Below are 6,000 nucleotides of genomic sequence, written 5' to 3'. Positions count from 1 at the left end.
TGAGATACCGAGACAGGATATGGGTTCCTAGCAGTGATTCTATCCGAGCAGACATCTTATCAGAGGCCCATATGTCGCCGTACTCTATTCATCCAGGGAGTACGAAGATGTACAAAGATCTACAGCTATTGTATTGGTGGCCTGGGATGAAGAAAGACATCAGACGATTTGTATCCGAGTGTCTGACTTGCCAGTTAGTGAAGGCCGAGCATCAGAGACCAGCAGGTTTGCTCAAGCCTCTTCCTATTCCCGAGTGGAAGTGGGAGAACGTTACCATGGATTTTGTGACAGGATTGCCGAAGTCAGCCAGAGGATCGAATGCTATCTGGGTGATTGTAGATCGTCTTACCAAATCAGCGCACTTCTTGCCTATTAAGACGACTTTCACTATGGTTCAGTATGCGGAGTTGTATATCCGAGAGATAGTCCGACTTCACGGCATTCCAGTTTCTATCGTGTCTGACAGAGATCCCCGATTTACTTCCTCGTTTTGGAAGAGTTTGCATTCGACCATGGGTACGAAGTTGCTGTTTAGCACAGCTTTCCATCCGCAGACAGATGGGCAGTCAGAGCGAGTTATTCAGATCTTGGAGGATCTTCTCCGTGCTTGCGTCATTGACTTCTCAGGGAGTTGGGAGTCGAACTTGCCATTGGTAGAGTTCACCTATAACAACAGCTTTCAGTCGTCTATAGGAATGGCTCCGTATGAAGCACTATATGGTCGCAAGTGCAGATCTCCTGTTCATTGGGATGAAGTAGGAGAGAGAGCAGAGTTGGGTCCAGAGATTATACAGCAGACTGTTGATGTAGTAGCCCGGATCCGTGATAGAATGAGGACTGCTCAGAGTCGATAGAAGAGTTATGCCGATCAGCGGAGGAGAGATTTAGAGTTTGCAATGGGCGATCATGTTTTCGTGAAGGTGGCACCCATGAAGGGTGTCATGAGATTCGGAAAGAAAGGGAAGCTCAGTCCGAGATTCATTGGACCATTTGAGATCCTCGACAGAGTTGGGACGCTAGCTTATCGTGTTGCTCTTCCGCCGAATCTGGCCGGAGTACACAACGTGTTCCACGTCTCCATGCTGAGGAAGTATATGGCGAATCCTTCGCATGTCTTAAACTTCGAGCCGTTGCAGCTCACTCCGAACCTATCTTATGAGGAGAGGCCAGTGCAGATCCTAGACAGGCAGGAGAAGAAGCTTCGGAACAAGCTGGTTAGGCGAGTCAAAGTCAAGTGGCTCAACCATTCAGAGGAGGAAGCTACGTGGGAGTCTGAGCCCGAGATGAGGAGTCGGTACCCTGAGTTATTCGGTGAGTTTTAATTTCGAGGACGAAATTTCTTTTAAGGGGGGAAGGATTGTAGAACCCTTAACTTAGACTACGTATAAGCCATGCATAATTCTAGTATTTAAATTAAAATGATTTTTATTGCATGAGTTTCTAAATTTAATTATTTTACGTAGTAGTTTAAATTTTTATCCTTTCAGTTATTTCAGTAAGGCCGGACTGGAGTTGGAGTTTAGAGATAAAATTTTAGATTCAAGAAACTTTTCCAGAATTTAATTTAGCTAGCAAGTAAGTTAATTTAAGTTATTAAGGAGGTTTGAGGATTTATTTAAGCAACTTGAGGTGAGTAGAAAATAAATTCGTTTAAGTTCCATAATTAAGGAATTAGTTCACTAAATTATTTAAAGAATAAGTAAGGCTTTTAAGGGTTATAAATTTAGTAAATAATCAACATTTCCTCTCCATATATTAGTGAATTTTCGGCCCCTTAGTATCTAGACTAGTCATTGCCAACTCATCACCCTTTTGACCCATTCTTTGTTGAGTTAGCATACTAATCTTTTTAATTCTTTATCCACCTTAATTAATTAATTAGTGAGCATTATCCTAGTCTAGAAAACATGAGTATTCGGCCACCTCACCCCAACAAGCACCAACAAATCATTTGATATCAAACAAGAATTCAAATTTCAAAAAGAGTAGACTTGGTCTTGATATTTTCTCCCTATATTTTGCACCCATTCTCCTCACCCTCTTAACCACCATTCCCCCTCCATAAGTCTCGAAATCCAGAGTGTTTGTGGAGAGAAAAATCGTGGCTAGCACTTGAGAAAACTAGAGAGAAAATTTAGTAGAAGAAAAGGAAAGAAAACGCTCCACCTCCTCCGCGCCGGATCGTCTCGTTCTTTTCGTTTTTCTTTCAAACGAAACCAGGCATGCATATATTCTTCCTTGACTCTTCAATCAAGTCATACTATCATTATTTTTATGATTTATGATCATCATTTCATGCATGAACCGAAATACATCAAGAAATTTCAGAAAATGCAACATGCAGAATTTTTCGGTTTTCTCTTGTGCTTCACGGGTTGCTTTGTTTTGTGGGTTTCAGGTATTGGTTCGATTCCAGGCTCCCAAGGCGACATCTAGACATGTAATAGGATGTATTAGGATCACTTTGGTCCATTCATTCGAGCCCCACACCCACTGGAAACAAGAAATGACAGCAGCTTCCCATTCTTGCCATATTGAGTTTCGATTTTCTCATGTTGCTGTCAAAGGGAAATGAATCTGATCTTGGCTGCCCTAAGGGCTTATAGCCATGGTTGGATCACTTCCCTAGCATGTCTAAGACGTGACTAAGTCGCCCTTTTGGTGGCTCGGTCCATGGTTACTCGGTTTTCAACTAAAACATCAAGAACAGCCCTTACCCCATTTCGGCCCTTCATTTTTACAGCATGTGTCATTTTGGTTTGGTGGATGGTGTGGATCTTGGTTGGCCTATGGCCCTTAGCCACGGTTCATACCATGCCCCTAGATGTCTAGATCGTGTCATGGTCAATCAAATGGCCATTGGAACGATTCGTGACAGCAAAACAAAAGCAATGCATCCTACGTGCAGAATTTGTTCTCGGTTGTAACGTTTGGGTCGTTGCTGGAATATTTCGAATTGTGGCTGGTCTAAAGCCCTTAGCCATGGTTCAAATCATTCCTTGGGATGTTGGTAAGAGACTCTGGTCGGTGGTTCAAGCCCCAATGGCCATTAGCCTCGCAATCGACGCAAGGAAACAAAGCACAGCTGCTGTATTTCTGGACAGCAACTTGCTGTGACGGTTCAGTGGCTCGTTCGAGTTCTCGGTTGGCTTTTAGCCCATGGCCTTGGACTGGACAGTGCCTCATCGAGTTAGGAAGGTCATGTTTTTGACCGTTCGTGATTCGGATCATTTTTGAGGTCGTACGAGAATTTACGGTGCGATGTGCCAAATTGACTCTCGAAAGAGCGTTTCATGTTTTGGCCTCCATTCACCTAGATTTCGGCCCTCACCATTTTAGGAGCATTATTTGATCATTTTAGACGTATTTTAATCATGACTACATGATGGTTCAGTGTTGGTTCGGGTTGGCTCGGAGTCATGATTTAATACGAAGTCGGTAGGCGTAATTGTCACATTTTTTAAGGTTATTGTATAGTTTGGTCCCATAAATCTATTGCATATTTTTCATGGCATATTTAGGTTGCAGCGAGCCTGGGAGCGATCCAATCCAAGCAGTAAAATGGGTACAGGATATTTAATTCAGTTATTTAATTATATTACGTGCAAAAATACAAATTTTGAGATTTATGCGATATTGCTTGTGGTCACTTTACTATCATGCTTAAGTCCGGTCCCCAGTATCGGCCCGGTCACCAGTTACCGGTCAGTTCAGTTGTTTCACCCAGTACTGTGGCAGTAGTCTGATCAGACGTAAATCCGATCCCCAGTATCGGTCCGGTCACCAGTATCGGTCAGCTCAGTTCAGTTCAGTTCAGGGACCACTTGCGTAGACCATAATCTCACAGAAAATTATTATATGCTATTTCAGTACAGGGCTCCAAGGAGCAAACAGTTTCACTATGATTTTCAGTTCAGCTATGCACGTATTATAATTAATCATGACACGACATTTTACGATATGCCTCATGACATGAAATTTTACTCCCATGCAATTTTACTATATTTACTCGTTATTTACGATATATGCATGTTGAGTCTTTAGACTCACTAGACTTGATTGTTGTAGGTACTGATGATGTCGGGATCGAGGGCGGGGACCAGTGAGCTAGCTCGAGTCGGCAGTAGTGGCACCCGAGGACCTCAGTTTCAGCACTTGCCATTTTGATGCTCAAATATTTAGTTATTGAATACTTTAACTTGTTATTTTGGCAAGTAATAATTTCTTCCGCTGCTGTTTTGAACGTTAAATATTTTATCAGTTTTTTTGTATGAATGAGGCACTCCATTTATTTTAAAAGAAAAATTTTAAATTTTCCGCAAATTTTCAAGTAAGGATTTTTAGGCCTCTACAATTAGTCCTTATGACCCGGGACAACATTGAGACTCTATATGCTAGCATTGCACTTTGACTTGTTTACCGACTCATATGGGGTCATCAGGTGGCAAGGTTGGGTGTTTTGTCGAAACATATTGGAGTCGATGCATTGTAATCGGGGATTCACCGCTTACCTTCGTGTATGGCTATCCTATGTGTATGTAGTATGAAATCTCTGATCAGAGTATTGGTGGTAATTATGAAGGGGGTTTCATAGATTACACCATCGATGCGACTACGACATGACACATAATATCGATTCTTTGACAGCTCTCGATAAACCAATAGTTGTCGAATCGGTCGGGATATATGAGTTGAAGGGACCGTACTGTACGCTAACCATAATAGATTGGTTCTTGCAGGCACTATCATTTGATACCTAGGGAATCATGTAAGCGATGTTGCTAGGCGTTTAACATGATTGGTTGGGTACTATCAGACTTGAGTTCTGACATTCTTATTATCAAGGAGTGGATAAGTAAGAATGGAGCAACTGGGGTATGCTCATATAAGGACATGTTTAGTCCCGAATCACATTGAGGTGTGAACCCACGGCTAGTTGTATCATTGAACTATTGAGGGCCACACAAGTGCTAACTTTCTAGATCCCTTTGAGAAGTAAAATAGTTCAATGTGTTGAACGGCTTATAAATGAGTTTATAAGCGTAAATAAAATAGAAGTATGGCTTCTATAAAGATATTATGGGGAATGTAACTTTTAATTTGTGGAAGTGTTCCTAAATTAAAAGTTGACCAAATAAATAATGTATTTGAAAATTGTGAATTTCATAAACATTATTATGGACTAAATTAAATTAATTCAAGTGTTGAATTAATTAAACACTAGTGGGCCTTGTAGATTTCAAATAATAAAATTAATTCAAGTGTTGAATTAATTAAATAATATTGGGTCTTGTAGAACCCAATTAGAAATAATTATTTAACTAGTGGGCTTGAGTAAATTCAAATAAAGTTTAAATGATCTCAAATGTATTTGAGATATTTAAATAAAAGTCAATGTGCTTTGTAATTGTTACAAACCCAAATAGAAAAGCATGCAAGGGAGGTGAAGCGTTGGAGGCAACTTTTTCATTAAACAATGCAGGGCATGCTCATGCACTTTATCATTTTTTCAAGGACCAAGAAAATTTCCTCTCCTTCTCTCCTAACACACAATGGCCGAAATTTTGTGACTCCATTATCATTCATTTTGCTTCTTCAATTGTTGAAGATTGCACTATCTTCTCAAAGAAAAATCCTCTAATTTTTCTAGTGCAAAATTAGAGGAGATCTTCCTTGTTGGTTGTGGGCTTAATTTTTGAGCAAGGTGTGCTATTGGAAGCTCGAAGATTTGTCTTGTCATTGAAGAGCTTAGTTGTTTGACAACTATGTTGGAGCCATAATCAATCTTTTAAGATTGATAGGTATATCTCTTAAACAATCTATGAATATCATTTTGTGTTTTATTGTATTTGCTACACATCTTAGTGTTTAGGTTGCTCGGTTTTCTTGAATGAAAAATATTTTTGAAACTTCCGTTGCGTATCCAGGCACCTTAATCGATCCTCTTTCAAAGAGCACTGGTGCGGCCCATGGTGAGAAACGAGGGCGGATGAATTTTTT

Source organism: Primulina huaijiensis, unplaced genomic scaffold (genome assembly GCF_012295235.1).
Source record: "Primulina huaijiensis isolate GDHJ02 unplaced genomic scaffold, ASM1229523v2 scaffold11123_ERROPOS214507, whole genome shotgun sequence".
Classification (NCBI taxonomy): domain Eukaryota; kingdom Viridiplantae; phylum Streptophyta; class Magnoliopsida; order Lamiales; family Gesneriaceae; genus Primulina; species Primulina huaijiensis.
The sequence above is the reverse complement of the archived record's forward strand: the minus strand, read 5'-3'. Positions refer to the sequence as shown.